This window comes from Opisthocomus hoazin, unplaced genomic scaffold (assembly GCF_030867145.1).
Source record: "Opisthocomus hoazin isolate bOpiHoa1 unplaced genomic scaffold, bOpiHoa1.hap1 HAP1_SCAFFOLD_47, whole genome shotgun sequence".
NCBI lineage: Eukaryota > Metazoa > Chordata > Aves > Opisthocomiformes > Opisthocomidae > Opisthocomus > Opisthocomus hoazin.
Genome location: NW_027448851.1, coordinates 316,373 through 340,475, shown reverse-complemented (window position 1 = coordinate 340,475; position 24,103 = coordinate 316,373).

Here is a 24,103-nt window from a genome sequence, read left to right as displayed (position 1 = left end):
GAGGCTGCACAACAGCTTTCCAGGCTAGCTCTTTCTGCCTGCGAGCTATCTGCAGACGTTTGCATTTTCGGAGCAGGGCTGCCGGAGGCGCCCGGCACGGACCACCTAAGTTACGTTTGAAGTTTGAGGGGACAAGACAAGCAAGCAGCCCCAGTCTCTGTGCTTCTGTGCGAGCAGTGCCATGGGCAGATGAGGCTGAGCAACAGCTTTCCAGGCTAGCTCTTTCTGCCTGCAAGCTATCTGCAGACGTTTGCATTTTCGGAGCAGGGCTGATGGAGGCGCCCGGCACGGACCACCTAAGTTACGTTTGAAGTTTGAGGGGACAAGACAAGCAAGCAGCCCCAGTCTCTGTGCCTCTGTGCGAGCAGTGCCATGGGCAGATGAGGCTGAGCAACAGCTTTCCAGGCTAGCTCTTTCTGCCTGCGAGCTATCTGCAGACGTTCGCATTTTCGGAGCAGGGCTGCCGGAGGCGCCCGGCACGGACCACCTAAGCTACGTTTGAAGTTTGAGGGGACAAGACAAGCAAGCAGCCCCAGTCTCTGTGCCTCTGTGCGAGCAGTGCCATGGGCAGATGAGGCTGAGCAACAGCTTTCCAGGCTAGCTCTTTCTGCCTGCGAGCTATCTGCAGACGTTCGCATTTTTGGAGCAGGGCTGCCGGAGGCGCCCGGCACGGACCACCTAAGCTACGTTTGAAGTTTGAGGGGACAAGACAAGCAAGCAGCCCCAGTCTCTGTGCCTCTGTGCGAGCAGTGCCATGGGCAGATGAGGCTGAGCAACAGCTTTCCAGGCTAGCTCTTTCTGCCTGCGAGCTATCTGCAGACGTTTGCATTTTTGGAGCAGGGCTGCCGGAGGCGCCCGGCACGGACCACCTAAGCTACGTTTGAAGTTTGAGGGGACAAGACAAGCAAGCAGCCCCAGTCTCTGTGCCTCTGTGCGAGCAGTGCCATGGGCAGATGAGGCTGAGCAACAGCTTTCCAGGCTAGCTCTTTCTGCCTGCGAGCTATCTGCAGACGTTCGCATTTTTGGAGCAGGGCTGCCGGAGGCGCCCGGCACGGACCACCTAAGCTACATTTGAAGTTTGAGGGGGCAAGACAAGCAAGCAGCCCCAGTCTCTGTGCCTCTGTGCAAGCAGTGCCATGGGCAGATGAGGCTGAGCAACAGCTTTCCAGGCTAGCTCTTTCTGCCTGCGAGCTATCTGCAGACGTTCGCATTTTCAAAGCAGGGCTGCCGGAGGCGCCCGGCACGGACCATCTAAGCTACGTTTGAAGTTTGAGGGGACAAGACAAGCAAGCAGCCTCAGTCTCTGTGCCTCTGTGCGAGCAGTGCCATGGGCAGATGAGGCTGAGCAACAGCTTTCCAGGCTACCTCTTTCTGCCTGCGAGCTATCTGCAGATGTTCGCATTTTCGGAGCAGCGCTACCTCAAGCACCTGGCACGGACCACCTAAGCTACGTTTGAAGTTTGAGGGGACAAGACAAGCAAGCAGCCCCAGTCTCTGTGCCTCTGTGCGAGCAGTGCCATGGGCAGATGAGGCTGAGCAACAGCTTTCCAGGCTAGCTCTTTCTGCCTGCGAGCTATCTGCAGACGTTCGCATTTTCGGAGCAGGGCTGCCGGAGGCGCCCGGCACGAACCACCTAAGCTACGTTGGAAGTTTGAGGGAAAAGACAAGCAAGCAGCCCCAGTCTCTGTGCCTCTGTGCGAGCAGTGCCATGGGCAGATGAGGCTGCACAACAGTTTTCCAGGCTACCTCTTTCTGCCTGCGAGCTATCTGCAGATGTTCGCATTTTCGGAGCAGCGCTGTTGCAAGCACCCGGCACGGACAACCTAAGTTACGTTTGAGGTTTGAGGGGACAAGACAAGCAAGCAGCCCCAGTCTCTGTGCCTCTGTGCGAGCAGTGCCATGGGCAGATGAGGCTGCACAACAGTTTTCCACGCTACCACTTTCTGCCTGCGAGCTATCTGCAGACGTTTGCATTTTCGGAGCAGGGTTGCCGGAGGCGCCCGGCACGGACCACCTAAGATACGTTTGAAGTTTGAGGGGGCAAGACAAGCAAGCAGCCCCAGTCTCTGTGCCTCTGTGCGAGCAGTGCCATGGGCAGATGAGGCTGAGCAACAGCTTTCCAGGCTAGCTCTTTCTGCCTGCGAGCTATCTGCAGACGTTCGCATTTTCGGAGCAGGGCTGCCGGATGCGCCTGGCACGGACCACCTAAGCTACATATGAAGTTTGAGGGGACAAGACAAGCAAGCAGCCCCAGTCTCTGTGCCTCTGTGCGAGCAGTGCCATGGGCAGATGAGGCTGAGCAACAGCTTTCCAGGCTAGCTCTTTCTGCCTGCGAGCTATCTGCAGACGTTCGCATTTTCGGAGCAGGGCTGCCGGAGGCGCCCGGCACGGACCACCTAAGCTACGTTTGAAGTTTGAGGGGACAAGACAAGCAAGCAGCCCCAGTCTCTGTGCCTCTGTGCGAGCAGTGCCATGGGCAGATGAGGCTGAGCAACAGCTTTCCAGGCTAGCTCTTTCTGCCTGCGAGCTATCTGCAGACGTTTGCATTTTCGGAGCAGGGCTGCCGGAGGCGCCCGGCACGGACCACCTAAGCTACGTTTGAAGTTTGAGGGGACAAGACAAGCAAGCAGCCCCAGTCTCTGTGCCTCTGTGCGAGCAGTGCCATGGGCAGATGAGGCTGAGCAACAGCTTTCCAGGCTAGCTCTTTCTGCCTGCGAGCTATCTGCAGACGTTCGCATTTTCGGAGCAGGGCTGACAGAGGCGCCCGGCACGGACCACCTAAGATACGTTTGAAGTTTGAGGGGACAAGACAAGCAAGCAGCCCCAGTCTCTGTGCCTCTGTGCGAGCAGTGCCATGGGCAGATGAGGCTGAGCAACAGCTTTCCAGGCTAGCTCTTTCTGCCTGCAAGCTATCTGCAGACGTTCGCATTTTCGGAGCAGGGCTGCCGGAGGCGCCCGGCACGGACCACCTAAGTTACGTTTGAAGTTTGAGGGGACAAGACAAGCAAGCAGCCCCAGTCTCTGTGCCTCTGTGCGAGCAGTGCCATTGGAAGATGAGGCTGAGCAATAGCGTTCCAGGCTAGCTCTTTCTGCCTGCGAGCTATCTGCAGACGTTTGCATTTTCGGAGCAGGGCTGCCGGAGGCGCCCGGCACGGACCACCTAAGCTACGTTTGAAGTTTGAGGGGACAAGACAAGCAAGCAGCCCCAGTCTCTGTGCCTCTGTGCGAGCAGTGCCATGGGAAGATGAGGCTGAGCAACAGCGTTCCAGGCTAGCTCTTTCTGCCTGCGAGCTATCTGCAGACGTTCGCATTTTCGGAGCAGGGCTGCCGGAAGCGCCCGGCACTGACCACCAAAGATACGTTTGAAGTTTGAGGGGACAAGACAAGCAAGCAGCCCCAGTCTCTGTGCCTCTGTGCGAGCAGTGCCATGGGCAGATGAGGCTGAGCAACAGCTTTCCAGGCTAGCTCTTTCTGCCTGCGAGCTATCTGCAGACGTTCGCATTTTCGGAGCAGGGCTGCCGGAGGCGCCCTCCACGGACCACCTAAGATACGTTTGAAGTTTGAGGGGACAAGACAAGCAAGCAGCCCCAGTCTCTGTGCCTCTGTGCGAGCAGTGCCATGGGCAGATGAGGCTGAGCAACAGCTTTCCAGGCTAGCTCTTTCTGCCTGCGAGCTATCTGCAGACGTTCGCATTTTCGGAGCAGGGCTGCCGGAGGCGCCCGGCACGGACCACCTAAGCTACGTTTGAAGTTTGAGGGGACAAGACAAGCAAGCAGCCCCAGTCTCTGTGCCTCTGTGCGAGCAGTGCCATGGGCAGATGAGGCTGAGCAACAGCTTTCCAGGCTAGCTCTTTCTGCCTGCGAGCTATCTGCAGACGTTCGCATTTTCGGAGCAGGGCTGCCGGAGGCGCCCGGCACGGACCACCTAAGATACGTTTGAAGTTTGAGGGGACAAGACAAGCAAGCAGCCCCAGTCTCTGTGCCTCTGTGCGAGCAGTGCCATGGGAAGATGAGGCTGAAAAACAGCGTTCCAGGCTAGCTCTTTCTGCCTGCGAGCTATCTGCAGACGTTTGCATTTTCGGAGCAGGGCTGCTGGAGGCGCCCGGCACGGACCACCTAAGCTACGTTAGAAGTTTGAGGGGACAAGACAAGCAAGCAGCCCCAGTCTCTGTGCCTCTGTGCGAGCAGTGCCATGGGCAGATGAGGCTGAGCAACAGCTTTCCAGGCTAGCTCTTTCTGCCTGCGAGCTATCTGCAGACGTTCGCATTTTTGGAGCAGGGCTGCCGGAGGCGCCTGGCACGGACCACCTAAGCTACGTTTGAAGTTTGAGGGGACAAGACAAGCAAGCAGCCTCAGTCTCTGTGCCTCTGTGCGAGCAGTGCCATGGGCAGATGAGGCTGAGCAACAGCTTTCCAGGCTACCTCTTTCTGCCTGCGAGCTATCTGCAGATGTTCGCATTTTCGGAGCAGCGCTACCTCAAGCACCTGGCACGGACCACCTAAGCTACGTTTGAAGTTTGAGGGGACAAGACAAGCAAGCAGCCCCAGTCTCTGTGCCTCTGTGCGAGCAGTGCCATGGGCAGATGAGGCTGAGCAACAGCTTTCCAGGCTAGCTCTTTCTGCCTGCGAGCTATCTGCAGACGTTCGCATTTTCGGAGCAGGGCTGCCGGAGGCGCCCGGCACGAACCACCTAAGCTACGTTGGAAGTTTGAGGGAAAAGACAAGCAAGCAGCCCCAGTCTCTGTGCCTCTGTGCGAGCAGTGCCATGGGCAGATGAGGCTGCACAACAGTTTTCCAGGCTACCTCTTTCTGCCTGCGAGCTATCTGCAGATGTTCGCATTTTCGGAGCAGCGCTGTTGCAAGCACCCGGCACGGACAACCTAAGTTACGTTTGAGGTTTGAGGGGACAAGACAAGCAAGCAGCCCCAGTCTCTGTGCCTCTGTGCGAGCAGTGCCATGGGCAGATGAGGCTGAGCAACAGCTTTCCAGGCTAGCTCTTTCTGCCTGCGAGCTATCTGCAGACGTTTGCATTTTCGGAGCAGGGCTGCCGGAGGCGCCCGGCACGGACCACCTAAGTTACGTTTGAAGTTTGAGGGGACAAGACAAGCAAGCAGCCCCAGTCTCTGTGCCTCTGTGCGAGCAGTGCCATGGGAAGATGAGGCTGAGCAATAGCGTTCCAGGCTAGCTCTTTCTGCCTGCGAGCTATCTGCAGACGTTCGCATTTTCGGAGCAGGGCTGCCGGAAGCGCCCGGCACTGACCAACAAAGATACGTTTGAAGTTTGAGGGGACAAGGCAAGCAAGCAGCCCCAGTCTCTGTGCCTCTGTGCGAGCAGTGCCATGGGCAGATGAGGCTGAGCAACAGCTTTCCAGGCTAGCTCTTTCTGCCTGCAAGCTATCTGCAGACGTTTGCATTTTCGGAGCAGGGCTGCCGGAGGCGCCCGGCACGGACCACCTAAGCTACGTTTGAAGTTTGAGGGGACAAGACAAGCAAGCAGCCCCAGTCTCTGTGCCTCTGTGCGAGCAGTGCCATGGGAAGATGAGGCTGAGCAACAGCTTTCCAGGCTAGCTCTTTCTGCCTGCGAGCTATCTGCAGACGTTCGCATTTTCGGAGCAGGGCTGCCGGAGGCGCCCGGCACGGACCACCTAAGATACGTTTGAAGTTTGAGGGGACAAGACAAGCAAGCAGCCCCAGTCTCTGTGCCTCTGTGCAAGCAGTGCCATGAGCAGATGAGGCTGCACAACAGCTTTCCAGGCTAGCTCTTTCTGCCTGCGAGCTATCTGCAGACGTTTGCATTTTCGGAGCAGGGCTGCCGGAGGCGCCCGGCACGGACCACCTAAGTTACGTTTGAAGTTTGAGGGGACAAGACAAGCAAGCAGCCCCAGTCTCTGTGCTTCTGTGCGAGCAGTGCCATGGGAAGATGAGGCTGAAAAACAGCGTTCCAGGCTAGCTCTTTCTGCCTGCGAGCTATCTGCAGACGTTTGCATTTTCGGAGCAGGGCTGCCGGAAGCGCCCGGCACTGACCACCAAAGATACGTTTGAAGTTTGAGGGGACAAGACAAGCAAGCAGCCCCAGTCTCTGTGCCTCTGTGCGAGCAGTGCCATGGGCAGATGAGGCTGAGCAACAGCTTTCCAGGCTAGCTCTTTCTGCCTGCAAGCTATCTGCAGATGTTTGCATTTTCGGAGCAGGGCTGATGGAGGCGCCCGGCACGGACCACCTAAGTTACGTTTGAAGTTTGAGGGGACAAGACAAGCAAGCAGCCCCAGTCTCTGTGCCTCTGTGCGAGCAGTGCCATGGGCAGATGAGGCTGAGCAACAGCTTTCCAGGCTAGCTCTTTCTGCCTGCGAGCTATCTGCAGACGTTCGCATTTTCGGAGCAGGGCTGCCGGAGGCGCCCGGCACGGACCACCTAAGCTACGTTTGAAGTTTGAGGGGACAAGACAAGCAAGCAGCCCCAGTCTCTGTGCCTCTGTGCGAGCAGTGCCATGGGCAGATGAGGCTGAGCAACAGCTTTCCAGGCTAGCTCTTTCTGCCTGCGAGCTATCTGCAGACGTTCGCATTTTTGGAGCAGGGCTGCCGGAGACGCCCGGCACGGACCACCTAAGCTACGTTTGAAGTTTGAGGGGACAAGACAAGCAAGCAGCCCCAGTCTCTGTGCCTCTGTGCAAGCAGTGCCATGGGCAGATGAGGCTGAGCAACAGCTTTCCAGGCTAGCTCTTTCTGCCTGCGAGCTATCTGCAGACGTTTGCATTTTTGGAGCAGGGCTGCCGGAGGCGCCCGGCACGGACCACCTAAGCTACGTTTGAAGTTTGAGGGGACAAGACAAGCAAGCAGCCCCAGTCTCTGTGCCTCTGTGCGAGCAGTGCCATGGGCAGATGAGGCTGAGCAACAGCTTTCCAGGCTAGCTCTTTCTGCCTGCGAGCTATCTGCAGACGTTCGCATTTTTGGAGCAGGGCTGCCGGAGGCGCCCGGCACGGACCACCTAAGCTACATTTGAAGTTTGAGGGGGCAAGACAAGCAAGCAGCCCCAGTCTCTGTGCCTCTGTGCAAGCAGTGCCATGGGCAGATGAGGCTGAGCAACAGCTTTCCAGGCTAGCTCTTTCTGCCTGCGAGCTATCTGCAGACGTTCGCATTTTCAAAGCAGGGCTGCCGGAGGCGCCCGGCACGGACCATCTAAGCTACGTTTGAAGTTTGAGGGGACAAGACAAGCAAGCAGCCTCAGTCTCTGTGCCTCTGTGCGAGCAGTGCCATGGGCAGATGAGGCTGAGCAACAGCTTTCCAGGCTACCTCTTTCTGCCTGCGAGCTATCTGCAGATGTTCGCATTTTCGGAGCAGCGCTACCTCAAGCACCTGGCACGGACCACCTAAGCTACGTTTGAAGTTTGAGGGGACAAGACAAGCAAGCAGCCCCAGTCTCTGTGCCTCTGTGCGAGCAGTGCCATGGGCAGATGAGGCTGAGCAACAGCTTTCCAGGCTAGCTCTTTCTGCCTGCGAGCTATCTGCAGACGTTCGCATTTTCGGAGCAGGGCTGCCGGAGGCGCCCGGCACGAACCACCTAAGCTACGTTGGAAGTTTGAGGGAAAAGACAAGCAAGCAGCCCCAGTCTCTGTGCCTCTGTGCAAGCAGTGCCATGGGCAGATGAGGCTGCACAACAGTTTTCCAGGCTACCTCTTTCTGCCTGCGAGCTATCTGCAGATGTTCGCATTTTCGGAGCAGCGCTGTTGCAAGCACCCGGCACGGACAACCTAAGTTACGTTTGAGGTTTGAGGGGACAAGACAAGCAAGCAGCCCCAGTCTCTGTGCCTCTGTGCGAGCAGTGCCATGGGCAGATGAGGCTGCACAACAGTTTTCCACGCTACCACTTTCTGCCTGCGAGCTATCTGCAGACGTTTGCATTTTCGGAGCAGGGTTGCCGGAGGCGACCGGCACGGACCACCTAAGCTACGTTTGAAGTTTGAGGGGGCAAGACAAGCAAGCAGCCCCAGTCTCTGTGCCTCTGTGCGAGCAGTGCCATGGGCAGATGAGGCTGAGCAACAGCTTTCCAGGCTAGCTCTTTCTGCCTGCGAGCTATCTGCAGACGTTCGCATTTTCGGAGCAGGGCTGCCGGATGCGCCTGGCACGGACCACCTAAGCTACATATGAAGTTTGAGGGGACAAGACAATCAAGCAGCCCCAGTCTCTGTGCCTCTGTGCGAGCAGTGCCATGGGCAGATGAGGCTGAGCAACAGCTTTCCAGGCTAGCTCTTTCTGCCTGCGAGCTATCTGCAGACGTTCGCATTTTCGGAGCAGGGCTGCCGGAGGCGCCCGGCACGGACCACCTAAGCTACGTTTGAAGTTTGAGGGGACAAGACAAGCAAGCAGCCCCAGTCTCTGTGCCTCTGTGCGAGCAGTGCCATGGGCAGATGAGGCTGAGCAACAGCTTTCCAGGCTAGCTCTTTCTGCCTGCAAGCTATCTGCAGACGTTTGCATTTTCGGAGCAGGGCTGCCGGAGGCGCCCGGCACGGACCACCTAAGTTACGTTTGAAGTTTGAGGGGACAAGACAAGCAAGCAGCCCCAGTCTCTGTGCCTCTGTGCGAGCATTGCCATGGGAAGATGAGGCTGAGCAAAAGCGTTCCAGGCTAGCTCTTTCTGCCTGCGAGCTATCTGCAGACGTTCGCATTTTCGGAGCAGAGCTGCCGGAAGCGCCCGGCACTGACCAACAAAGATACGTTTGAAGTTTGAGGGGACAAGGCAAGCAAGCAGCCCCAGTCTCTGTGCCTCTGTGCGAGCAGTGCCATGGGCAGATGAGGCTGAGCAACAGCTTTCCAGGCTAGCTCTTTCTGCCTGCAAGCTATCTGCAGACGTTTGCATTTTCGGAGCAGGGCTGCCGGAGGCGCCCGGCACGGACCACCTAAGCTACGTTTGAAGTTTGAGGGGACAAGACAAGCAAGCAGCCCCAGTCTCTGTGCCTCTGTGCGAGCAGTGCCATGGGAAGATGAGGCTGAGCAACAGCTTTCCAGGCTAGCTCTTTCTGCCTGCGAGCTATCTGCAGACGTTCGCATTTTCGGAGCAGGGCTGCCGGAGGCGCCCTCCACGGACCACCTAAGATACGTTTGAAGTTTGAGGGGACAAGACAAGCAAGCAGCCCCAGTCTCTGTGCCTCTGTGCAAGCAGTGCCATGGGCAGATGAGGCTGCACAACAGCTTTCCAGGCTAGCTCTTTCTGCCTGCGAGCTATCTGCAGACGTTTGCATTTTCGGAGCAGGGCTGCCGGAGGCGCCCGGCACGGACCACCTAAGTTACGTTTGAAGTTTGAGGGGACAAGACAAGCAAGCAGCCCCAGTCTCTGTGCTTCTGTGCGAGCAGTGCCATGGGAAGATGAGGCTGAAAAACAGCGTTCCAGGCTAGCTCTTTCTGCCTGCGAGCTATCTGCAGACGTTTGCATTTTCGGAGCAGGGCTGCCGGAAGCGCCCGGCACTGACCACCAAAGATACGTTTGAAGTTTGAGGGGACAAGACAAGCAAGCAGCCCCAGTCTCTGTGCCTCTGTGCGAGCAGTGCCATGGGCAGATGAGGCTGAGCAACAGCTTTCCAGGCTAGCTCTTTCTGCCTGCAAGCTATCTGCAGACGTTTGCATTTTCGGAGCAGGGCTGATGGAGGCGCCCGGCACGGACCACCTAAGTTACGTTTGAAGTTTGAGGGGACAAGACAAGCAAGCAGCCCCAGTCTCTGTGCCTCTGTGCGAGCAGTGCCATGGGCAGATGAGGCTGAGCAACAGCTTTCCAGGCTAGCTCTTTCTGCCTGCGAGCTATCTGCAGACGTTCGCATTTTCGGAGCAGGGCTGCCGGAGGCGCCCTCCACGGACCACCTAAGATACGTTTGAAGTTTGAGGGGACAAGACAAGCAAGCAGCCCCAGTCTCTGTGCCTCTGTGCAAGCAGTGCCATGGGCAGATGAGGCTGCACAACAGCTTTCCAGGCTAGCTCTTTCTGCCTGCGAGCTATCTGCAGACGTTTGCATTTTCGGAGCAGGGCTGCCGGAGGCGCCCGGCACGGACCACCTAAGTTACGTTTGAAGTTTGAGGGGACAAGACAAGCAAGCAGCCCCAGTCTCTGTGCTTCTGTGCGAGCAGTGCCATGGGAAGATGAGGCTGAAAAACAGCGTTCCAGGCTAGCTCTTTCTGCCTGCGAGCTATCTGCAGACGTTTGCATTTTCGGAGCAGGGCTGCCGGAAGCGCCCGGCACTGACCACCAAAGATACGTTTGAAGTTTGAGGGGACAAGACAAGCAAGCAGCCCCAGTCTCTGTGCCTCTGTGCGAGCAGTGCCATGGGCAGATGAGGCTGAGCAACAGCTTTCCAGGCTAGCTCTTTCTGCCTGCAAGCTATCTGCAGACGTTTGCATTTTCGGAGCAGGGCTGATGGAGGCGCCCGGCACGGACCACCTAAGTTACGTTTGAAGTTTGAGGGGACAAGACAAGCAAGCAGCCCCAGTCTCTGTGCCTCTGTGCGAGCAGTGCCATGGGCAGATGAGGCTGAGCAACAGCTTTCCAGGCTAGCTCTTTCTGCCTGCGAGCTATCTGCAGACGTTCGCATTTTCGGAGCAGGGCTGCCGGAGGCGCCCGGCACGGACCACCTAAGCTACGTTTGAAGTTTGAGGGGACAAGACAAGCAAGCAGCCCCAGTCTCTGTGCCTCTGTGCGAGCAGTGCCATGGGCAGATGAGGCTGAGCAACAGCTTTCCAGGCTAGCTCTTTCTGCCTGCGAGCTATCTGCAGACGTTTGCATTTTTGGAGCAGGGCTGCCGGAGGCGCCCGGCACGGACCACCTAAGCTACGTTTGAAGTTTGAGGGGACAAGACAAGCAAGCAGCCCCAGTCTCTGTGCCTCTGTGCGAGCAGTGCCATGGGCAGATGAGGCTGAGCAACAGCTTTCCAGGCTAGCTTTTTTGTGCCTGCGAGCTATCTGCAGACGTTCGCATTTTTGGAGCAGGGCTGCCGGAGGCGCCCGGCACGGACCACCTAAGCTACATTTGAAGTTTGAGGGGGCAAGACAAGCAAGCAGCCCCAGTCTCTGTGCCTCTGTGCAAGCAGTGCCATGGGCAGATGAGGCTGAGCAACAGCTTTCCAGGCTAGCTCTTTCTGCCTGCGAGCTATCTGCAGACGTTCGCATTTTCAAAGCAGGGCTGCCGGAGGCGCCCGGCACGGACCATCTAAGCTACGTTTGAAGTTTGAGGGGACAAGACAAGCAAGCAGCCTCAGTCTCTGTGCCTCTGTGCGAGCAGTGCCATGGGCAGATGAGGCTGAGCAACAGCTTTCCAGGCTAGCTCTTTCTGCCTGCGAGCTATCTGCAGACGTTTGCATTTTTGGAGCAGGGCTGCCGGAGGCGCCCGGCACGGACCACCTAAGCTACGTTTGAAGTTTGAGGGGACAAGACAAGCAAGCAGCCCCAGTCTCTGTGCCTCTGTGCGAGCAGTGCCATGGGCAGATGAGGCTGAGCAACAGCTTTCCAGGCTAGCTTTTTTGTGCCTGCGAGCTATCTGCAGACGTTCGCATTTTTGGAGCAGGGCTGCCGGAGGCGCCCGGCACGGACCACCTAAGCTACATTTGAAGTTTGAGGGGGCAAGACAAGCAAGCAGCCCCAGTCTCTGTGCCTCTGTGCAAGCAGTGCCATGGGCAGATGAGGCTGAGCAACAGCTTTCCAGGCTAGCTCTTTCTGCCTGCGAGCTATCTGCAGACGTTCGCATTTTCAAAGCAGGGCTGCCGGAGGCGCCCGGCACGGACCATCTAAGCTACGTTTGAAGTTTGAGGGGACAAGACAAGCAAGCAGCCTCAGTCTCTGTGCCTCTGTGCGAGCAGTGCCATGGGCAGATGAGGCTGAGCAACAGCTTTCCAGGCTACCTCTTTCTGCCTGCGAGCTATCTGCAGATGTTCGCATTTTCGGAGCAGCGCTACCTCAAGCACCTGGCACGGACCACCTAAGCTACGTTTGAAGTTTGAGGGGACAAGACAAGCAAGCAGCCCCAGTCTCTGTGCCTCTGTGCGAGCAGTGCCATGGGCAGATGAGGCTGAGCAACAGCTTTCCAGGCTAGCTCTTTCTGCCTGCGAGCTATCTGCAGACGTTCGCATTTTCGGAGCAGGGCTGCCGGAGGCGCCCGGCACGAACCACCTAAGCTACGTTGGAAGTTTGAGGGAAAAGACAAGCAAGCAGCCCCAGTCTCTGTGCCTCTGTGCGAGCAGTGCCATGGGCAGATGAGGCTGCACAACAGTTTTCCAGGCTACCTCTTTCTGCCTGCGAGCTATCTGCAGATGTTTGCATTTTCGGAGCAGCGCTGTTGCAAGCACCCGGCACGGACAACCTAAGTTACGTTTGAGGTTTGAGGGGACAAGACAAGCAAGCAGCCCCAGTCTCTGTGCCTCTGTGCGAGCAGTGCCATGGGCAGATGAGGCTGCACAACAGTTTTCCACGCTACCACTTTCTACCTGCGAGCTATCTGCAGACGTTTGCATTTTCGGAGCAGGGTTGCCGGAGGCGCCCGGCACGGACCACCTAAGATACGTTTGAAGTTTGAGGGGGCAAGACAAGCAAGCAGCCCCAGTCTCTGTGCCTCTGTGCGAGCAGTGCCATGGGCAGATGAGGCTGAGCAACAGCTTTCCAGGCTAGCTCTTTCTGCCTGCGAGCTATCTGCAGACGTTCGCATTTTCGGAGCAGGGCTTCCGCAAGCACCCGGCACGGACCACCTAATCTACATATGAAGTTTGAGGGGACAAGACAATCAAACAGCCCCAGTCTCTGTGCCTCTGTGCGAGCAGTGCCATGGGCAGATGAGGCTGAGCAACAGCTTTCCAGGCTAGCTCTTTCTGCCTGCGAGCTATCTGCAGACGTTCGCATTTTCGGAGCAGGGCTGCCGGAGGCGCCCGGCACGGACCACCTAAGCTACGTTTGAAGTTTGAGGGGACAAGACAAGCAAGCAGCCCCAGTCTCTGTGCCTCTGTGCGAGCAGTGCCATGGGCAGATGAGGCTGAGCAACAGCTTTCCAGGCTAGCTCTTTCTGCCTGCGAGCTATCTGCAGACGTTTGCATTTTCGGAGCAGGGCTGCCGGAGGCGCCCGGCACGGACCACCTAAGCTACGTTTGAAGTTTGAGGGGACAAGACAAGCAAGCAGCCCCAGTCTCTGTGCCTCTGTGCGAGCAGTGCCATGGGAAGATGAGGCTGAGCAACAGCTTTCCAGGCTAGCTCTTTCTGCCTGCGAGCTATCTGCAGACGTTCGCATTTTCGGAGCAGGGCTGACAGAGGCGCCCGGCACGGACCACCTAAGATACGTTTGAAGTTTGAGGGGACAAGACAAGCAAGCAGCCCCAGTCTCTGTGCCTCTGTGCGAGCAGTGCCATGGGCAGATGAGGCTGAGCAACAGCTTTCCAGGCTAGCTCTTTCTGCCTGCAAGCTATCTGCAGACGTTCGCATTTTCGGAGCAGGGCTGCCGGAGGCGCCCGGCACGGACCACCTAAGTTACGTTTGAAGTTTGAGGGGACAAGACAAGCAAGCAGCCCCAGTCTCTGTGCCTCTGTGCGAGCAGTGCCATTGGAAGATGAGGCTGAGCAATAGCGTTCCAGGCTAGCTCTTTCTGCCTGCGAGCTATCTGCAGACGTTTGCATTTTCGGAGCAGGGCTGCCGGAGGCGCCCGGCACGGACCACCTAAGCTACGTTTGAAGTTTGAGGGGACAAGACAAGCAAGCAGCCCCAGTCTCTGTGCCTCTGTGCGAGCAGTGCCATGGGAAGATGAGGCTGAGCAACAGCGTTCCAGGCTAGCTCTTTCTGCCTGCGAGCTATCTGCAGACGTTCGCATTTTCGGAGCAGGGCTGCCGGAAGCGCCCGGCACTGACCACCAAAGATACGTTTGAAGTTTGAGGGGACAAGACAAGCAAGCAGCCCCAGTCTCTGTGCCTCTGTGCGAGCAGTGCCATGGGCAGATGAGGCTGAGCAACAGCTTTCCAGGCTAGCTCTTTCTGCCTGCGAGCTATCTGCAGACGTTCGCATTTTCGGAGCAGGGCTGCCGGAGGCGCCCTCCACGGACCACCTAAGATACGTTTGAAGTTTGAGGGGACAAGACAAGCAAGCAGCCCCAGTCTCTGTGCCTCTGTGCGAGCAGTGCCATGGGCAGATGAGGCTGAGCAACAGCTTTCCAGGCTAGCTTTTTTGTGCCTGCGAGCTATCTGCAGACGTTCGCATTTTTGGAGCAGGGCTGCCGGAGGCGCCCGGCACGGACCACCTAAGCTACATTTGAAGTTTGAGGGGGCAAGACAAGCAAGCAGCCCCAGTCTCTGTGCCTCTGTGCAAGCAGTGCCATGGGCAGATGAGGCTGAGCAACAGCTTTCCAGGCTAGCTCTTTCTGCCTGCGAGCTATCTGCAGACGTTCGCATTTTCAAAGCAGGGCTGCCGGAGGCGCCCGGCACGGACCATCTAAGCTACGTTTGAAGTTTGAGGGGACAAGACAAGCAAGCAGCCTCAGTCTCTGTGCCTCTGTGCGAGCAGTGCCATGGGCAGATGAGGCTGAGCAACAGCTTTCCAGGCTAGCTCTTTCTGCCTGCGAGCTATCTGCAGACGTTTGCATTTTTGGAGCAGGGCTGCCGGAGGCGCCCGGCACGGACCACCTAAGCTACGTTTGAAGTTTGAGGGGACAAGACAAGCAAGCAGCCCCAGTCTCTGTGCCTCTGTGCGAGCAGTGCCATGGGCAGATGAGGCTGAGCAACAGCTTTCCAGGCTAGCTTTTTTGTGCCTGCGAGCTATCTGCAGACGTTCGCATTTTTGGAGCAGGGCTGCCGGAGGCGCCCGGCACGGACCACCTAAGCTACATTTGAAGTTTGAGGGGGCAAGACAAGCAAGCAGCCCCAGTCTCTGTGCCTCTGTGCAAGCAGTGCCATGGGCAGATGAGGCTGAGCAACAGCTTTCCAGGCTAGCTCTTTCTGCCTGCGAGCTATCTGCAGACGTTCGCATTTTCAAAGCAGGGCTGCCGGAGGCGCCCGGCACGGACCATCTAAGCTACGTTTGAAGTTTGAGGGGACAAGACAAGCAAGCAGCCTCAGTCTCTGTGCCTCTGTGCGAGCAGTGCCATGGGCAGATGAGGCTGAGCAACAGCTTTCCAGGCTACCTCTTTCTGCCTGCGAGCTATCTGCAGATGTTCGCATTTTCGGAGCAGCGCTACCTCAAGCACCTGGCACGGACCACCTAAGCTACGTTTGAAGTTTGAGGGGACAAAACAAGCAAGCAGCCCCAGTCTCTGTGCCTCTGTGCGAGCAGTGCCATGGGCAGATGAGGCTGAGCAACAGCTTTCCAGGCTAGCTCTTTCTGCCTGCGAGCTATCTGCAGACGTTCGCATTTTCGGAGCAGGGCTGCCGGAGGCGCCCGGCACGAACCACCTAAGCTACGTTGGAAGTTTGAGGGAAAAGACAAGCAAGCAGCCCCAGTCTCTGTGCCTCTGTGCGAGCAGTGCCATGGGCAGATGAGGCTGCACAACAGTTTTCCAGGCTACCTCTTTCTGCCTGCGAGCTATCTGCAGATGTTTGCATTTTCGGAGCAGCGCTGTTGCAAGCACCCGGCACGGACAACCTAAGTTACGTTTGAGGTTTGAGGGGACAAGACAAGCAAGCAGCCCCAGTCTCTGTGCCTCTGTGCGAGCAGTGCCATGGGCAGATGAGGCTGCACAACAGTTTTCCACGCTACCACTTTCTGCCTGCGAGCTATCTGCAGACGTTTGCATTTTCGGAGCAGGGTTGCCGGAGGCGCCCGGCACGGACCACCTAAGATACGTTTGAAGTTTGAGGGGGCAAGACAAGCAAGCAGCCCCAGTCTCTGTGCCTCTGTGCGAGCAGTGCCATGGGCAGATGAGGCTGAGCAACAGCTTTCCAGGCTAGCTCTTTCTGCCTGCGAGCTATCTGCAGACGTTCGCATTTTCGGAGCAGGGCTTCCGCAAGCACCCGGCACGGACCACCTAATCTACATATGAAGTTTGAGGGGACAAGACAATCAAACAGCCCCAGTCTCTGTGCCTCTGTGCGAGCAGTGCCATGGGCAGATGAGGCTGAGCAACAGCTTTCCAGGCTAGCTCTTTCTGCCTGCGAGCTATCTGCAGACGTTCGCATTTTCGGAGCAGGGCTGCCGGAGGCGCCCGGCACGGACCACCTAAGCTACGTTTGAAGTTTGAGGGGACAAGACAAGCAAGCAGCCCCAGTCTCTGTGCCTCTGTGCGAGCAGTGCCATGGGCAGATGAGGCTGAGCAACAGCTTTCCAGGCTAGCTCTTTCTGCCTGCGAGCTATCTGCAGACGTTTGCATTTTCGGAGCAGGGCTGCCGGAGGCGCCCGGCACGGACCACCTAAGCTACGTTTGAAGTTTGAGGGGACAAGACAAGCAAGCAGCCCCAGTCTCTGTGCCTCTGTGCGAGCAGTGCCATGGGAAGATGAGGCTGAGCAACAGCTTTCCAGGCTAGCTCTTTCTGCCTGCGAGCTATCTGCAGACGTTCGCATTTTCGGAGCAGGGCTGACAGAGGCGCCCGGCACGGACCACCTAAGATACGTTTGAAGTTTGAGGGGACAAGACAAGCAAGCAGCCCCAGTCTCTGTGCCTCTGTGCGAGCAGTGCCATTGGAAGATGAGGCTGAGCAATAGCGTTCCAGGCTAGCTCTTTCTGCCTGCGAGCTATCTGCAGACGTTTGCATTTTCGGAGCAGGGCTGCCGGAGGCGCCCGGCACGGACCACCTAAGCTACGTTTGAAGTTTGAGGGGACAAGACAAGCAAGCAGCCCCAGTCTCTGTGCCTCTGTGCGAGCAGTGCCATGGGAAGATGAGGCTGAGCAACAGCGTTCCAGGCTAGCTCTTTCTGCCTGCGAGCTATCTGCAGACGTTCGCATTTTCGGAGCAGGGCTGCCGGAAGCGCCCGGCACTGACCACCAAAGATACGTTTGAAGTTTGAGGGGACAAGACAAGCAAGCAGCCCCAGTCTCTGTGCCTCTGTGCGAGCAGTGCCATGGGCAGATGAGGCTGAGCAACAGCTTTCCAGGCTAGCTCTTTCTGCCTGCGAGCTATCTGCAGACGTTGGCATTTTTGGAGCAGGGCTGCCGGAGGCGCCTGGCACGGACCACCTAAGCTACATTTGAAGTTTGAGGGGGCAAGACAAGCAAGCAGCCCCAGTCTCTGTGCCTCTGTGCGAGCAGTGCCATGGGCAGATGAGGCTGAGCAACAGCTTTCCAGGCTAGCTCTTTCTGCCTGCGAGCTATCTGCAGACGTTCGCATTTTCAAAGCAGGGCTGCCGGAGGCGCCCGGCACGGACCACCTAAGCTACGTTTGAAGTTTGAGGGGACAAGACAAGCAAGCAGCCTCAGTCTCTGTGCCTCTGTGCGAGCAGTGCCATGGGCAGATGAGGCTGAGCAACAGCTTTCCAGGCTACCTCTTTCTGCCTGCGAGCTATCTGCAGATGTTCGCATTTTCGGAGCAGCGCTACCTCAAGCACCTGGCACGGACCACCTAAGCTACGTTTGAAGTTTGAGGGGACAAGACAAGCAAGCAGCCCCAGTCTCTGTGCCTCTGTGCGAGCAGTGCCATGGGCAGATGAGGCTGAGCAACAGCTTTCCAGGCTAGCTCTTTCTGCCTGCGAGCTATCTGCAGACGTTCGCATTTTCGGAGCAGGGCTGCCGGAGGCGCCCGGCACGGACCACCTAAGCTACGTTTGAAGTTTGAGGGGGCAAGACAAGCAAGCAGCCCCAGTCTCTGTGCCTCTGTGCGAGCAGTGCCATGGGCAGATGAGGCTGAGCAACAGCTTTCCAGGCTAGCTCTTTCTGCCTGCAAGCTATCTGCAGACGTTTGCATTTTCGGAGCAGGGCTGCCGGAGGCGCCCGGCACGGACCACCTAAGCTACGTTTGAAGTTTGAGGGGACAAGACAAGCAAGCAGCCCCAGTCTCTGTGCCTCTGTGCGAGCAGTGCCATGGGCAGATGAGGCTGAGCAACAGCTTTCCAGGCTAGCTCTTTCTGCCTGCGAGCTATCTGCAGACGTTTGGATTTTCGGAGCAGGGCTGCCGGAGGCGCCCGGCAGAGACCACCTAAGCTACGTTTGAAGTTTGAGGGGACAAGACAAGCAAGCAGCCCCAGTCTCTGTGCCTCTGTGCGAGCAGTGCCATGGGCAGATGAGGCTGAGCAACAGCTTTCCAGGCTAGCTCTTTCTGCCTGCGAGCTATCTGCAGACGTTCGCATTTTTGGAGCAGGGCTGCCGGAGGCGCCCGGCACAGACCACCTAAGCTACGTTTGAAGTTTGAGGGGGCAAGACAAGCAAGCAGCCCCAGTCTCTGTGCCTCTGTGCGAGCAGTGCCATGGGCAGATGAGGCTGAGCAACAGCTTTCCAGGCTAGCTCTTTCTGCCTGCGAGCTATCTGCAGACGTTCGCATTTTCAAAGCAGGGCTGCCGGAGGCGCACGGCACGGACCACCTAAGCTACGTTTGAAGTTTGAGGGGACAAGACAAGCAAGCAGCCCCAGTCTCTGTGCCTCTGTGCGAGCAGTGCCATGGGCAGATGAGGCTGCACAACAGTTTTCCAGGCTACCACTTTCTGCATGCGAGCTATCTGCAGACGTTTGCATTTTCGGAGCAGGGTTGCCGGAGGCGCCCGGCACGGACCACCTAAGATACGTTTGAAGTTTGAGGGGGCAAGACAAGCAAGCAGCCCCAGTCTCTGTGCCTCTGTGCGAGCAGTGCCATGGGCAGATGAGGCTGAGCAACAGCTTTCCAGGCTAGCTCTTTCTGCCTGCGAGCTATCTGCAGACGTTCGCATTTTCGGAGCAGGGCTGCCGGAGGCGCCCGGCACGGACCACCTAAGCTACGTTTGAAGTTTGAGGGGACAAGACAAGCAAGCAGCCCCAGTCTCTGTGCCTCTGTGCGAGCAGTGCCATGGGCAGATGAGGCTGAGCAACAGCTTTCCAGGCTAGCTCTTTCTGCCTGCGAGCTATCTGCAGACGTTCACATTTTCAGAGCAGGGCTGCCGGAGGCGCCCGGCACGGACCACCTAAGCTACGTTTGAAGTTTGAGGGGACAAGACAAGCAAGCAGCCCCAGTCTCTGTGCCTCTGTGCGAGCAGTGCCATGGGAAGATGAGGCTGAGCAACAGCTTTCCAGGCTAGCTCTTTCTGCCTGCGAGCTATCTGCAGACGTTCGCATTTTCGGAGCAGGGCTGCCGGAGGCGCCCGGCACGGACCACCTAAGATACGTTTGAAGTTTGAGGGGACAAGACAAGCAAGCAGCCCCAGTCTCTGTGCCTCTGTGCGAGCAGTGCCATGGGAAGATGAGGCTGAGCAATAGCGTTCCAGGCTAGCTCTTTCTGCCTGTAGGCTTTCTGCAGACGTTTGCATTTTCGGAGCAGGGCTGCCGGAGGCGCCCGGCACGGACCACCTAAGTTACGTTTGAAGTATGAGGGGACAAGACAAGCAAGCAGCCCCAGTCTCTGTGCCTCTGTGCGAGCAGTGCCATGGCAGATGAGGCTGAGCAACAGCTTTCCAGGCTAGCTCTTTCTGCCTGCGAGCTATCTGCAGACGTTTGCATTTTCGGAGCAGGGCTGCCGGATGCGCCCGGCACGGACCACCTAAGCTACGTTTGAAGTTTGAGGGGACAAGACAAGCAAGCAGCCCCAGTCTCTGTGCCTCTGTGCGAGCAGTGCCATGGGCAGATGAGGCTGAGCAACAGCTTTCCAGGCTAGCTCTTTCTGCCTGCGAGCTATCTGCAGACGTTCGCATTTTTGGAGCAGGGCTGCCGGAGGCGCCCGGCACGGACCACCTAAGCTACGTTTGAAGTTTGAGGGGACAAGACAAGCAAGCAGCCCCAGTCTCTGTGCCTCTGTGCGAGCAGTGCCATGGGCAGATGAGGCTGAGCAACAGCTTTCCAGGCTAGCTCTTTCTGCCTGCGAGCTATCTGCAGACGTTTGCATTTTTGGAGCAGGGCTGCTGGAGGCGCCCGGCACGGACCACCTAAGCTACGTTTGAAGTTTGAGGGGGCAAGACAAGCAAGCAGCCCCAGTCTCTGTGCCTCTGTGCGAGCAGTGCCATGGGCAGATGAGGCTGAGCAACAGCTTTCCAGGCTAGCTCTTTCTGCCTGCGAGCTATCTGCAGATGTTCGCATTTTCGGAGCAGCGCTGTCGCAAGCACCCGGCACGGACAACCTAAGTTACGTTTGAGGTTTGAGGGGACAAGACAAGCAAGCAGCCCCAGTCTCTGTGCCTCTGTGCGAGCAGTGCCATGGGCAGATGAGGCTGCACAACAGTTTTCCAGGCTACCACTTTCTGCCTGCGAGCTATCTGCAGACGTTCGCATTTTCGGAGCAGGGTTGCCGGAGGCGCCCGGCACGGACCACGTAAGCTACGTTTGAAGTTTGAGGGGGCAAGACAAGCAAGCAGCCCCAGTCTCTGTGCCTCTGTGCGAGCAGTGCCATGGGCAGATGAGGCTGAGCAACAGCTTTCCAGGCTAGCTCTTTCTGCCTGCGAGCTATCTGCAGACGTTCGCATTTTCGGAGCAGGGCTGCCGGATGCGCCCGGCACGGACCACCTAAGCTACATATGAAGTTTGAGGGGACAAGACAAGCAAGCAGCCCCAGTCTCTGTGCCTCTGTGCGAGCAGTGCCATGGGCAGATGAGGCTGAGCAACAGCTTTCCAGGCTAGCTCTTTCTGCCTGCGAGCTATCTGCAGACGTTCGCATTTTCAAAGCAGGGCTGCCGGATGCGCCCGGCACGGACCACCTAAGCTACGTTTGAAGTTTGAGGGGACAAGACAAGCAAGCAGCCCCAGTCTCTGTGCCTCTGTGCGAGCAGTGCCATGGGCAGATGAGGCTGAGCAACAGCTTTCCAGGCTAGCTCTTTCTGCCTGCGAGCTATCTGCAGACGTTTGCATTTTCGGAGCAGGGCTGCCGGAGGCGCCCGGCACGGACCACCTAAGATACGTTTGAAGTTTGAGGGGACAAGACAAGCAAGCAGCCCCAGTCTCTGTGCCTCTGTGCGAGCAGTGCCATGGGCAGATGACGCTGAGCAACAGCGTTCCAGGCTAGCTCTTTCTGCCTGCGAGCTATCTGCAGACGTTCGCATTTTCGGAGCAGAGCTGCCGGAAGCGCCCGGCACGGACCACCTAAGCTACGTTTGAAGTTTGAGGGGACAAGACAAGCAAGCAGCCCCAGTCTCTGTGCCTCTGTGCGAGCAGTGCCATGGGCAGATGAGGCTGAGCAACAGCTTTCCAGGCTAGCTCTTTCTGCCTGCGAGCTATCTGCAGACGTTTGCATTTTCGGAGCAGGGCTGCTGGAGGTGCCCGTCACGGACCACCTAAGCTACGTTTGAAGTTTGAGGGGACAAGACAAGCAAGCAGCCCCAGTCTCTGTGCCTCTGTGCGAGCAGTGCCATGGGCAGATGAGGCTGAGCAACAGCTTTCCAGGCTAGCTCTTTCTGCCTGCGAGCTATCTGCAGACGTTCACATTTTCGGAGCAGGGCTGCCGGAGGCGCCCGGCACGGACCACCTAAGATACGTTTGAAGTTTGAGGGGACAAGACAAGCAAGCAGCCCCAGTCTCTGTGCCTCTGTGCGAGCAGTGCCATGGGCAGATGAGGCTGAGCAACAGCTTTCCAGGCTAGCTCTTTCTGCCTGCGCGCTATCTGCAGACGTTCGCATTTTCGGAGCAGGGCTGCCGGAGACGCCCGGCACGGACCACCTAAGATACGTTTGAAGTTTGAGGGGACAAGACAAGCAAGCAGCCCCAGTCTCTGTGCCTCTGTGCGAGCAGTGCCATGGGCAGATGAGGCTGAGCAACAGCTTTCCAGGCTAGCTCTTTCTGCCTGCGAGCTATCTGCAGACGTTCGCATTTTCGGAGCAGGGCTGCCGGAGGCGCCCGGCACGGACCACCTAAGCTACGTTTGAAGTTTGAGGGGGCAAGACAAGCAAGCAGCCCCAGTCTCTGTGCCTCTGTGCGAGCAGTGCCATGGGCAGATGAGGCTGAGCAACAGCTTTCCAGGCTAGCTCTTTCTGCCTGCAAGCTATCTGCAGACGTTTGCATTTTCGGAGCAGGGCTGCCGGAGGCGCCCGGCACGGACCACCTAAGCTACGTTTGAAGTTTGAGGGGACAAGACAAGCAAGCAGCCCCAGTCTCTGTGCCTCTGTGCGAGCAGTGCCATGGGCAGATGAGGCTGAGCAACAGCTTTCCAGGCTAGCTCTTTCTGCCTGCGAGCTATCTGCAGACGTTTGGATTTTCGGAGCAGGGCTGCCGGAGGCGCCCGGCAGAGACCACCTAAGCTACGTTTGAAGTTTGAGGGGACAAGACAAGCAAGCAGCCCCAGTCTCTGTGCCTCTGTGCGAGCAGTGCCATGGGCAGATGAGGCTGAGCAACAGCTTTCCAGGCTAGCTCTTTCTGCCTGCGAGCTATCTGCAGACGTTCGCATTTTTGGAGCAGGGCTGCCGGAGGCGCCCGGCACGGACCACCTAATCTACGTTTGAAGTTTGAGGGGGCAAGACAAGCAAGCAGCCCCAGTCTCTGTGCCTCTGTGCGAGCAGTGCCATGGGCAGATGAGGCTGAGCAACAGCTTTCCAGGCTAGCTCTTTCTGCCTGCGAGCTATCTGCAGACGTTCGCATTTTCAAAGCAGGGCTGCCGGAGGCGCACGGCACGGACCACCTAAGCTACGTTTGAAGTTTGAGGGGACAAGACAAGCAAGCAGCCCCAGTCTCTGTGCCTCTGTGCGAGCAGTGCCATGGGCAGATGAGGCTGCACAACAGTTTTCCAGGCTACCACTTTCTGCATGCGAGCTATCTGCAGACGTTTGCATTTTCGGAGCAGGGTTGCCGGAGGCGCCCGGCACGGACCACCTAAGATACGTTTGAAGTTTGAGGGGGCAAGACAAGCAAGCAGCCCCAGTCTCTGTGCCTCTGTGCGAGCAGTGCCATGGGCAGATGAGGCTGAGCAACAGCTTTCCAGGCTAGCTCTTTCTGGCTGCGAGCTATCTGCAGACGTTCGCATTTTCGGAGCAGGGCTGCCGGATGCGCCTGGCACGGACCACCTAAGCTACATATGAAGTTTGAGGGGACAAGACAATCAAGCAGCCCCAGTCTCTGTGCCTCTGTGCGAGCAGTGCCATGGGCAGATGAGGCTGAGCAACAGCTTTCCAGGCTAGCTCTTTCTGCCTGCGAGCTATCTGCAGACGTTCGCATTTTCGGAGCAGGGCTGCCGGAGGCGCCCGGCACGGACCACCTAAGCTACGTTTGAAGTTTGAGGGGACAAGACAAGCAAGCAGCCCCAGTCTCTGTGCCTCTGTGCGAGCAGTGCCATGGGCAGATGAGGCTGAGCAACAGCTTTCCAGGCTAGCTCTTTCTGCCTGCGAGCTATCTGCAGACGTTTGCATTTTCGGAGCTGGGCTGCCAGAGGCGCCCGGCACGGACCACCTAAGCTACGTTTGAAGTTTGAGGGGACAAGACAAGCAAGCAGCCCCAGTCTCTGTGCCTCTGTGCGAGCAGTGCCATGGGAAGATGAGGCTGAGCAACAGCTTTCCAGGCTAGCTCTTTCTGCCTGCGAGCTATCTGCAGACGTTCGCATTTTCGGAGCAGGGCTGCCGGAGGCGCCCGGCACGGACCACCTAAGATACGTTTGAAGTTTGAGGGGACAAGACAAGCAAGCAGCCCCAGTCTCTGTGCCTCTGTGCGAGCAGTGCCATGGGAAGATGAGGCTGAGCAATAGCGTTCCAGGCTAGCTCTTTCTGCCTGTAGGCTTTCTGCAGACGTTTGCATTTTCGGAGCAGGGCTGCCGGAGGCGCCCGGCACGGACCACCTAAGTTACGTTTGAAGTTTGAGGGGACAAGACAAGCAAGCAGCCCCAGTCTCTGTGCCTCTGTGCGAGCAGTGCCATGGGCAGATGAGGCTGAGCAACAGCTTTCCAGGCTAGCTCTTTCTGCCTGCGAGCTATCTGCAGACGTTTGCATTTTCGGAGCAGGGCTGCCGGATGCGCCCGGCACGGACCACCTAAGCTACGTTTGAAGTTTGAGGGGACAAGACAAGCAAGCAGCCCCAGTCTCTGTGCCTCTGTGCGAGCAGTGCCATGGGCAGATGAGGCTGAGCAACAGCTTTCCAGGCTAGCTCTTTCTGCC